Source organism: Aricia agestis, chromosome 1 (genome assembly GCF_905147365.1).
Source record: "Aricia agestis chromosome 1, ilAriAges1.1, whole genome shotgun sequence".
Classification (NCBI taxonomy): Eukaryota; Metazoa; Arthropoda; class Insecta; order Lepidoptera; family Lycaenidae; genus Aricia; species Aricia agestis.
Genome location: NC_056406.1, coordinates 10,948,303 through 10,961,161, shown reverse-complemented (window position 1 = coordinate 10,961,161; position 12,859 = coordinate 10,948,303). Strand labels below are relative to the sequence as shown.

General features: G+C 34.5%; 1 non-coding gene across 1 annotated transcript; it reads left to right on the top strand.

The window, feature by feature from the left end:
* Positions 1–514: 514 nt before the first annotated feature.
* Trnas-cga lies at positions 515–596 on the top strand. Its single transcript has one exon. It is a non-coding gene; the product is annotated as a tRNA-Ser (tRNA).
* Positions 597–12,859: the final 12,263 nt, after the last annotated feature.

Sequence of the window (12,859 nt, the reverse complement as noted above, 5' to 3'; positions counted from 1 at the left end):
AAAATTTAGTGGCAATTAATTTCATTTAAAATATTGCGATAATATTGTACAAACAATGAAATTTCTTAGGTATAATCTTTAACAGCTTTCATAGCAAGGGCTGTAGTTAAGGTTTCCTTAACTTTATAAGTGCATAAATGCGGCGGGGGAAAATTAAATCTTACTGAGAAATTCTACAAAGCAACTTCTGTTTCAAAAGCCTGACAAGTGGAGCGAGAGCTAAAATTGCGTCATTTCGACATTTTAATGCAATTTTTATGCAATTGAAATCATAATCAGAAAGAACTGTATAGGTTAAGATTTTAATTTTGACTTTTGAAGGTAGTTTATGTTTTATATTTGAGATGGAGGATATATATTTTCATAATTTCGTTATAATTGTAGTTTGTTGCAATTGAAAGTTATTTATAAAATTGGCCTTCATATTTTGAAAACGCACACTTAAGTTGAATGCGGTGTACTCATGAAAAAAAGTATATTTCTGAAGGTTGGAAAGTTTAAGTTTCAGGCTATAGCAGTCGTGGCCGAGTGGTTAAGGCGTCTGACTCGAAATCAGATTCCCTCTGGGAGCGTAGGTTCGAATCCTACCGGCTGCGAAAATTTAATTTTGTTCTTAATTTGCCTCGTACATTCATATTTAAATATCCAACCCTGAACAAATTGAATGTAATAAAAGGTCTAAGAATGTATTCTAACATTTTTAACATTCATCTTTTTTAAGAAAAATTACTTATAGCGGCTAAAAATGAAGAGTACCTATTTTATTTTTGGTCAAAATATAAATTTTAGATATGGAGTCCTAATTCCAGTTACAAAACACTCAAGGAAATTCAAATTGGTATGGATTAAAAGGCACGAACACGCTGTATATCTGGTTTAATAAAAGCATTCATCGCTTTGAAAACAAGTTGTTTTATTAAAAAATACCAGGGATCCAGGACCATGCTCATTTTTAATCGAATTTGTTCGAAAAATACCGTTATGTTATTCTATTTTATGTTATAAAGGACTGTAAAATCCGGACGAATCTTTTCAACTATGGATCATGAAAGTAATTATAATGAAATCACAATAATGTATTTCAAATACTTCTGCGATAACAGACTTCTGGAAAGTATTTTGAAGCTCTAAGATATTATATTCCGAATTTAAATATTGCGAGTGATGTTTCATTATATACTTTTCAATGTAGTAGAATATTTAATCTAAATTCGATTTCCGCATGGAGTATGTTCTCTAAATATCTCTGAAGAGTTGTAAAGAGAAAGGCATACCTATTATTATGATATTGAGATTTTATATTTTCGAAAAATATATTGTATTCTTTATTTAAGTGAACATAGTTTTTGAGAGGACCAAATGCATAAACTGGCCGAGTGCTAGCTTTTGAATTCGATATCTCCACGCATTCTCTCGAGAGTCGGTCAGATATACGGATGAAGACTAAATGATCTTATTCGGGTTCAGTCTTTTCCTTTTGAAGTGCGGCACCCCAAACATTTTTGAGGTAAAAATTAATACCAGCCCACCAGCCTCATAATTGTACTGGCGTCGTAAATACCTTCTAGATTTTATTGTAGTGTCGATAATATGTTCTTTTTATTTGCATATATTATTATGATACAAGACATATAATATTAAAGTGTTGCCGCTTTCTGTACTAAAACTGTAATGGCGACTATAAAACGTCACAAAACAGTTATTGTAATGACACGACGCATACACTTGTATAAACAAAAAGAAAATCTAATCAAGTTTCAGTGTTTCACTATCTATACCTTGTTAGTTGTTAATGATAAAAAAAAACCAGCCAAGTGCGAGTTGGACTCGCCCATGAAGGGTTCCGCACAATAAGGTTTATTTCTATGAAATTAAAAGGTTTTTGATTTATTTTTATATTTCAGTTGATTTAATGAAAGTTAAATTAAGGTTTACCATATTTTATGACGATGATTTTATAACACATTGTAAAAAAAAACTACTTGCTAGATCTCATTCAAACCAATTTTCGTTGGTAGTTTTCATAGTAATGTACATCATATATTTTTTAAAGAATTATCATGCCCCTACTTTAGAAGTTAGAGGGGGGTGGGGACACATTTTACCACTCTAACTAAGACTAAGAGTCTCTCTTGCAAACTATTCAGGTTAGAAAAAAATGATATTAGAAACCTCAATATGATTTTTGAAGACCTAGCCATAGATACCCCACACGCATTGGTTAGATAAAAAAATATTTTTGTGTTTCAGTTGTGGGGTGTTTCACCTATGGCGACCCTTAAATTTTTAATTATTTTTCTTACGAGCTATACTATTGAAACTTACCAAGTTTCAATAGTATATCTCGTATAGTTTCCGAGAAAAGTGGCTCCGTGGCTGTGACATACGGACGGACGGACAGATATACAGACAGACATGATGAATCTATAAGGGTTCCGTTTTTTGCCATTTGGCTACGGAACCCTAAAAATGTCTATACTAGTTTCTTAGCGTGACTTTTTATATCATAGAGGGTAAGGGGGACCCTCTCTTATGGATCCATTAGCGACAACTGACAAGTGTATAATAATTAGTTCGAGAACCGACTAAAGTGGTTTTAGTGTAGTAACTAAGAAGAGACTATGAAATAAACTAAAATACATTGTAATGATACTTAATACTAATTAATAAACTAAAATACATGATGTTAATATAATTAGTTGAGAACTAAGTGGTTTTAGTGTAAGAAGAGACTATGAAATAAACTAAAATACATAGAGCTGTACTACTAAGTTCACTACTTAACAACATATAATGTAGTGAGTGAGTGAAGAATTTGCTCTCTTGGTGAAGAACACCACATTTGATGCTTTTGGATGGACATTTTTCTAACCCAGAGATGGTTCTTACCTTTACTCTCCATACTCTCCTTACCTCTACTCTTCTTAATTATGCTCTTCACAGTTATACAAATTACATATATTATAGTTAGTGTAACCACGATTAGTGTAACCACGACTTTACCACAAAAGACAGATGTGAGTTTACTATTCCTCACAAAGTTTGAGAATAACCCAAAAATACCCGGGATCAAAAATGTAACCTCTGGATTAAGGCATGACCTGATAGGAATAAATAATCAGGTTCTTTGTATTGTTAATAGCTAAGCTTTATTTGTATCAGATGTGACCTCAATATGCTTCCAACCCAACTTGAATCTTTTATGACCTAATCCTGGGTCCCTTAGTCTAGACTCTAGACTTACGGTCTAAAGTCTATTGATTAGTCGTGTCTTTGTATGTGGACTGTGGAGCCTAGCATTGATTATAGCCAGGGGCCTTACCATGAGGTTTTAATATTATTTTAATGTTATGCACGGCTTACATTATACCAAACCAGTGATCTGATTGCAGCGCTTTTTTTTGCAAAATTGCATCCTACCGTATTTCAGTGTCTGTTTATGTAAACGGGCACTGGAATGCATGCAATACTGACAGCGCTCGTTACAATTGGAATAATGTTACTCCAAAGTCCAATACTGCCGTGGTATGACTATAATGCCGTTAACTACCAAAACCTACTTTTGAGTTATGAGCAAAAAACGCGGTAAAAATTTAAACCTATGTAACTCCTCAATGACAAAACCGATTTGAGATCGAAAAGCACCAGAACATACATAAAAGAGATACTTATTATCTATTAATATGTGATCTTCTAGAATTTCTTTATGAATAATAAAAAAACCCGTTTTTCGTTTTAGTTCATCATTAATGTTTCTTTCTTTCATCTATAATTTGACTTAAATGCCGTTACGTATACCTTAACGGCATTTTAGTGTTTCTATTCCTAATAAAAACGTTGTCTATTAAAACACTACAAACATTTTCTCATAGGTTTAGTTAAAATGTCGTTATAGTACATAACCCTGATTTAGTTTAATATCAAGTAATACAGAACCAACTTATGTTAGTCTTTAGTGCTGTTATTGGTATTTTACCGCATTTAAGTCTAGTAAGCTACAATATGTATATGAATAACTCCACTCATTGTTCCGCTAAAACGCCGTTACACTATTTACTTTTTACGTTAACGGCGTTATAGCGATACAAAGCGAAAAATATTGCATTGTGATATTTAACTATACGGAGTTAAAGTATTAAATAGGAATCTTATTTTGCAATAAATTAAAACCCAAGTTAGTAAATCACAATATTTATTATGTACTTTATTGAGCATCTTAGATAGCTCTATAGTATATCTGGGAGCACGGCAGTGCTCCAGCCAAGCTTTTTAGCAAAGGCACGGCCGTACCATACTTTTCTCGAAGCGGTTCGCGGCTTTTTCACACCCCATTTATCTTCGATGTTTACAAAGCTAGGAATTTAGAATTTCGGTGACTAGGAGTAAGTATTAAAACTAGCATAACCTCAAAATTACATAACATTTCGATAAATAGTTTAATAGTTACGGATGATCAAAGTAACTACATTTTGTCACTCACTGACAGATCATCAAAATTCTAAGGTACTTCTAGCAGACTTAGAACCTTGAAATTTGCCAACAAGGTAGGTCGTTATCCACAATGAAAGGAAATATTATGAAACTGGCCAAGTGCGAGTCGAACTGGCGTACATAGGGTTCCGTACCGTAAATTTGTATGGGAGCCCCCCTTAAATCACAAGTTTATGTACTTTTTATTACTTATTATTAAAGTGGAAATACAATTAAGTATTTTCTGAAATTTTCAAAAACCTCACTTTTACCATTATGGATATAGGGCAAAAAAGGGCAAAAAAACGTGTTTGTTGTATGAGACCCCCCATTAATCATTCATTTTATTTTAGTTGGACTATTAGGTTTTTTAGCGACAATAAAAGTACATAATTTGTAAAAAAAATAAAATATCTAGCTATTGCGGTTCTCGAGATCTAGCCTCGTGACACACTGACGGACGACAGACAGACAGCGAAATCTAGACTCATTAGGAATAGGCTCCCGTTTTCATCCTTTGGGCAAGGAAGCCTAAAAACTGAAAAGTATAATATAACTTTATTAAATAAAAGAAAAGAATTTTATTGTTTGTGGCTTTGCAAGAACATTAAAAATGAGTTTTGACTTCATAATAATTATTTTACGTACAAAAGGAAAAATAGTGAACAAAGTTAACAATGAAACTATGATAATTAAATTAGATTAAATCTCAAATCAGAACTGCGAATTACGATGTACACTCCATACTCGCTCGATAGATGGTGTAGCACTCCCTTTATATCGCGGTATCGCTTGTTTGCGGAGTATAATTATTATGGTTTGAAAAAAATCCGGAATAGGTCGTAATACTCAATCGAAAGTAACATCGATGCACGAATAACCTCTTGATAGTTCAAAAGTTATCCTGAAATTCTAGGCTATCGTCATAGAATTTGTACTTTGTAGAAGTACCTACCTGTTATTATCAATTAATTTTACGACATAGAATATATACCTAGAGATAGAGAATGTGTGCTAAGCTAAGTACAGAAACGTTTTAACGTGACCTGAAAAGAAAGGAAACCTTAAAAAAAGAAATAAAATCCCACCAAAACATTAAATGTTAAAAGGAGCCAAGCAAAATATTGCATAATATTGCATAGCCATGCAATATATCTATCGTAAAAAGTTTTCAGATCACATTCAAGCCAAGCCTTCAGCTTAATTTATTTATAATTCATATTGTGTATGTATTTTGGTGTGCAATAAAGAGTTTTATTATAATTATTATTTTGTAATTTAAATCAACATTCAGTGAATTTATATATATAGTTTTCTTTATTTTATAATTATTATAGTGGCTTGGCAATGAGTACTAGAGAAATAATCAGCGACTGATTGGGTATTTATTGGGTACAATCGTCGACATGCGTCATTACATACGGTACTAAAAAACACTTTACGCTTGCCGTTTGTGTAAGTATGAACTACCCTAAATATGAAGTTTTATATTTGTTTTTCTTGTGCTCGTTGCCGAGCCACTATAATAATATATAAAATAAAGAAAACTATTGATAAATTCACTTAATGTTGATTTAAATTACAAAATAAGATGAAGGCTTGGCTTGAATGTGATCTGAAAACTTTTTACGATAGATATATTGCATGGCTATGCAATATTTTGCTTGGCTCTTTTTTACATTTAATGTTTTGGTGGGATTATACTTACAACTAATTTGTATGGACGCTTAGCTCTTTACTTAATACAAATATCACATTAATTGGGTGGCTAAGAGGCACGATAACATTTCTACATAATAATATTATAATTATAGCATGCTCTTAAGACGGCCGTTTTTAAGTCTTTCTGTCTCAAATAAAAACAACACAACTAAATAAAATAAAACTTACTGAAACTACAAAATACAAATCAAGTCAAAATTATCAATTCGACGTGTACATGTATGTAATATTTCCAGAACTGTTGTATAATATTATATCAATATATGACAGCTTCTGAACAAATGTGGCAAATTTCAAAAGTGTATGTATGTATATGTATGTATGTTTTGTGCACGCATATCTCCGGAACCACAAGTCCGATTTTAGTGATTATTTTTTATTGTAGTAGGTATTGTTCAACTTAGTTTATTATTATTATTAGGAATACTGCAAGTTTGTTTTTTGAGATAGGGAATTTTAATTCTTAATTACGTAAGCGCATTCGGTAAGCGCCTGCGACGCACTGAATACTCCTGACCTCTGACCGCGAAACTAGGATGTCACCGGGTGAGATTATTTAACGGCATTATAGCGTATTATTGTGAGATAGCGACATTTAAATCTAATATTTAATTTAAAATATGTTTTATTTCACTTTATAAATGCCGTTACTGGCTCGTAGCGTTCATTGAGTAAAAATATAAATGTACTAAATGCTAAGCTATAATGCCGTTAAGACTCGTTAGTCACATTTAAGTCTAATTTTTTCACTTTACGGCATTATTGTTTAGCAAACATAAAGTCCAAACATTAAAATTAAAAAAGAGTTACAATAAAATAGTTAAAGTACTTTAATCACTTTACAGTGTACAAAATACCGTATAACGGCAATCTAGTGAAACAATCACAAGAAAAAAGTATAATAAAAATACAAGTTAATGAACATTAGCGGCTATATTGACTCCCAATATGACTTAACGTCATTTAAGCGTATTACATGCACAAAAAAGGGTAATATAACGGCATTTTCATTATTATTATTTCGGAAACTATTCAACTTATCAGAAAACCGCTTATATAGGTCGATAGAGAATTTTTTTCTTATTCATGTACAGTCAAAACCTGAAAATCGACCAAATGTCACTTAACGGCATTTTTGTTATACCACGGCAGAATAGTAATCCAGCTCTGGATTAAATAATTGAATTGGAATAATGGAAGCCAGCCATTAGAATTTTGAATATGTGACATATCTTTTAAAATTCTTAAATATAACGTTTCATTTAAGAAACAATACAAATTAATACCAAGTCCCAAATAACAAATCTTATCTAGCAAAAGTTTGGCAACTAAAAGGACAGCAGTTATTACTTATGTAATCCCGGTCCTTAATCTTAAGTCGTTTAACTTTAACTAAACAATAATAGATACAAATAGTAAATAACGAACGATGCGGCCAGTAAACGTAGGTTTGGGCTAATCGGCTTTTAACGTTGTTCGTGGCGGCCGAAAAGGAAGATCTTCCGACCGAGCGAGATAGCATGCTCGATCAGGCCGAAGCCTACTGACGTCATTTCAGACGTTGTATATATCTTGCCGTTCTCCGAAACTTCGATAGCGCGATGCAGGAATGTTAGGCGAATTGTGGGTACCGCCACATTACTCCCCCCCGAAGACCTGTGGTATTCTTCGATGCGCTTGTGTTGTCAGGTGTGGGCCGAAGCTACGCGTGCAATGACCAGGAGAGGGACCCCGTGCTCTGCTTGCTGACCGGTCGTTGTAGCCTATGGCTGCCCCGTTCAAGCCAGACACGGGTTCGACCGGCGCGGAAGCCTAACGCGGCTTATGGTCGGGGCGACCCGGTAATGCTTGATGTCTGCTGACGTGGTGCGGAGGGGCGGGGAGTGTTGATGATGATTAATGTCCAGAAGGATGCGTGTTCTTGTCGGTGGTCACCAATTTAACGTTGTTCGTGGCGGCCGAAAAGGAAGATCTTCCGACCGAGCGAGATACGAGTAGCATGCTCGATCAGGCCGAAGCCTACTGACGTCATTTCAGACGTTGAATATATCTTGCCGTTCTCCGAAACTTCGATAGCGCGATGCAGGAATGTTAGGCGAATTGTGGGTACCGCCACAGGCTCATTTAGTTTTTTGTCATACCTACATTATAATATTATTATTAGACATCAGATTATATGAATTTGTATAATACGCATATTAAAACCTTTTTAAAGTGCCTTTGTATGCTTTGGAACTTTTTTATTGAAATACGTTGTCAAACGAAAGTTATGACGTTATAATAATAATAATAATTTTATTTGCAAAATATGGTAAAATAAGATGGTACAATTTAACAGTGTCTCACACATTTTGGTCGATTTTTTCAACGTGCAAACTATGATATTCTAAAAAAAAAAACATCATTGCGTGCAAACATTAAAATTAGAAATATGAACAATGGTCACAGGTTAGGACTCTAGTTAGTAACATTAGCTTCGTAATTATAATTATAGTTAGTCGTCCAAACTAAATAATTTGTTTACTATCTCCAGGAAATCCTAAAACTTAAAATTATTCAACTAAACTTAATGGCACCCGCATCTCTGTGACCAAAAGCGCGGGAACATATTTTTTCCAGGCTAAAAAGTACTCTATGTCCTTCCACGAGGCTTAAAGTATCTCCGTATCAAATTTCAGCATAATCGGTTCAGTGGTTTGGGCGTAAAGATGTAACAGACAGATAGACACACTTTCGCATTTATACTAAGTCAAAGAAATTTTATTGAAAAAAAGTTTCAATTTAATTTGGAAAGTTAATAGCTGCAATAAGCGCCGCACATTTAGTGTCCACACACTAAGCACACTTTGATTCTGGCTCACTCGGCCGGCCTATTTACTTTATTTATGACACCCGTTAAACAGTTTAGGGGCGTTACGCACTTTATTACAGTTTTAACCTCCTCAACTAATAGCTCCGGGATTACACTTCAATGAGTTGTTTTGGAGAACGCTTAAGGATCACAACTTTGATTAAACTCGTCCGGAACAACTTAGGCATTGCGTAATTTGATTCATGGTTATCGCGAACTTACAAATTAAACACGCATTAATCCGTGATCCCGGTTTACGGGGGATTTTTTACAACGTCTTTACTGCCCAGTTAAGGATTTATACGCCGTCTAAAGACGTAAAGCAATTTACTTAAAAATATCTCAATTTGGGCGTTACGGCTCGTCCACATCTCCACGCCACGACGTCGTCAACGTGGAACGGTGCGGTAACTTGGCACGTTACGTTGTCACGACATGCTAATTTACGTCAACGTAACGTGAAAATGCACGTCACGACGACGCATCGTTGCACGTCGCCGTGCCTTGTAAAATTCTATTGTGCATTAACTAAAGTACCTATGTTATTTGAATAGAAAAAGTGTACGGTACGGTAACGTCACCGTAAAACTGCACGTCACGTCGACCGACATGGCTCGATCCGTTGCGCTTGCTCAGTTAATATTATTAATGCACAATTGCACAATAGGTAGAATTTTACAAGGCTCGGCGACGTGCAACATTGCGTATCGTTGTGACTAATTGTATTTTCACGTTACGTTTACGTAAATTCGCGACAGCGTAACGTGCCACGTTACCGCACCGTTCCACGTTGACGACGTCGTGACGTGGACATGTGGACAGGCCATAAACTTATAATGCACAGTATATTATAAGTCTATGGCCCTTAGTCAGATACTCATTAGCTTTGTCCATACTGTGTCTTTTCTGTTCGTCAAGGGCATGCGTTATAGCGCAGTCAACTGCAGCGAACGTGAGGCATGTCCGCGACGCGTGCCCTCTGACCGTATCCAAAACTTTCGCTTTGTTATCAAAAATGGCAGTTGGCGTTGCGTTCGTTGACGCATTCAATTATTGAATGCGCCAAAACGAAAGTTGAATGAAAGAAGATGACGAAAATTGAAGACGAAAGCGCATAGTGTGGACATAGCTATTCAATAACTTATCGTAACAGCTGTTGAAATGGATAGATAATAATATTACTATATTAGCTAATTTTGCTGATTGACAATGATTTAAACTAGTACTGACAAACTATGTGCAATAGATGCAAAAAAGTTACAGTACATACGCTAAATAAATACCGTAAGGAAAAAAAATTAAACTATCTAAGACACAAAAATAAAAAATAGGATTTTGTTACGTGATATTTTTTCAAAGATCGCTGGATGAATTTAGGCCAGATATTTTTAACGAATGCACAACAAAATATTGTTAAAAATTATGCCAGTCAGCAAGAGCAGTAATAGGGAATGCGGGCTAGTTAATTGCTTTGAAACAATTTTATTTGTAAACTAAAATATTATACTATTGACTACGCCAATTATATTATTATAAAAGCATTTATAGATCCTGCACAGTTTATGTGCAATACAATATTCAAAATTAACTATATATGAGCGCAGATATTGCTCTCATTTTGTACTTAGATGCAATATAAAGGTTGTTAATACACTTATTAATAATTGTTTGTTTGTCCATATTATTATCCCCTACTATTAATCTACTTAGTATGGGCGGTAGGTATAATCGAAGATGGATTCTGTTTACCACTATTCGGCTTCGACCATTCGACCATATTTATTTTCTTAGTTCTTGCAAGTTCTTGTTTCAAAAATTGACATTTTATTGAATAACATTTTGTAATTTGATAAGAAACAGACTTTCAAATGAGAAACAAATCGATAAAAGCACGCCACACGACGTATTTTTTACACACTGACGACGCGCGTTTCTGATGCGCTCGTCTTCTGCGCGTTTACATCACGTTTTTGCAGATATAAAGTTTAAAACGTGTTGACTTCCTTGCGTTTGCTGAGCGTTCAACTTTCGTTTGTATCGATACAAACGAGCGCAAAAAAAATGTCGTGTCGAAGGGCCCTTATATGGCATTAAAATAGTGCAGTATTTTTCAAACTGGATGGGATCGCGAATATTTTGGAACGAAGTTCCTTATCGCGCGTTTGGCGTAAAGGGGGCTAGACAGAACGATATTTGACCTTGACACATTTTTATTAGTAAATGCATGGTAGGGGCAGAGGGCGTTGACAGTATTCCAATTTCCTGTGCGTCAACTAGTTTTTTTTTTTTTTTATGAAATAAGGGGGCAAACGAGCAAACGGGTCACCTGATGGAAAGCAACTTCCGTCGCCCATGGACACTCGCAGCATCAGAAGAGCTGCAAGTGCGTTGCCGACCTTTTAAGAGGGAATAGGGTAATAGGGGAGGGAAGGGAAGGGAAGGGAATAGTTGAGGGTAGGGAAGGGAATAGGGTAGGGGTTAGGGGATTGGGCCTCCGGTAAACTCACTCACTCGGCGAAACACAGCGCAAGCGCTGTTTCACGCCGGTTTTCTGTGAGAACGTGGTATTTATCCGGTCGAGCCGGCCCATTCGTGCCGAAGCATGGCTCTCCCACGTATAGATGGTGTTTTTTGAGAATAAAGTAAAGCGATGCGTTGTTAGTCTTCCTATTTCTATATATATATATATATATATATATATATATATATATATATATATATATATATATATATATATATATATATATATATATATATATATATATATATATATATATATATATATATATATATATATATATATATATATATAAATAGAGGCAGAAATTGTGAACTATAAAAATAATAATAATAAGAACATTGTAACCAATTTCATGGAAATAAAGACTTACTTACTATATATATATATATATATATATATATATATATATATATATATATATATTCTATACGTATACTGGTTTTTGAACATCCGAAATAACTTATTTTCATTCGGGTGTCCCTTGACACATCTCAAGTTTTTTTTTCTTAAAAAAGGTCACATCATAAAAAATGTTAAAAAACACTGAAATAGTAGAATAGTTAGAATCGAGGTATGGGTATTACGGATTACCGTGAGCGTAGGCTGGGTAATGTTGATGAAGCAATGCAACTGCGTAGGCCCGATAGAGCCTATAAATTGCAAACCAATCCCGCGCCTAGGTCATGTAGCTTCGTGAAATATCACCGTTGTATGAACTATGAGGAATACTTACCATAATTGAAAATTTCAAACGCAAATCTCCTATTGCGTTTGGATATGTGCAGTTCTTGGGGACATAACTCAAAACTCTCTCTCTCTCAAAACTCAACAAAAAAGTTGAAATTCCATAAATTTTAATTTTTGGTGTATTGAGTTTAAATATGTCATAGTATTTAGTATTATTTTAAAGTAGCCTTTAGTAAATCAAAACTATTATATATTATAATAATATTAAAACGATTCTAACTTTATCTTCGGTCACGTGGATAGTGCATGGGCGATGGTAGTGTCCATGGGCGACGGTAGTTTGCTTTCCATCAGGTGACCCGTTTGGTCAATTGCCCCCCTATTTCATAAAAATCTAAATACCTACCTAATGCCCTGATGTTTATTGATAAGAAAATTTGGAAATACTTCAACAATGATATTTCTCTTTACATTGTTCACAATTTTTTACCCGACTACGGCGAAGCAAAAAGGAGGGTTATGATTTTGGCCTGTATGTATGTATATATGTATGTATGTATGTGGATATGGATGTTCATCTGTTCCCTCGTAACTTTAAAACTACTTAA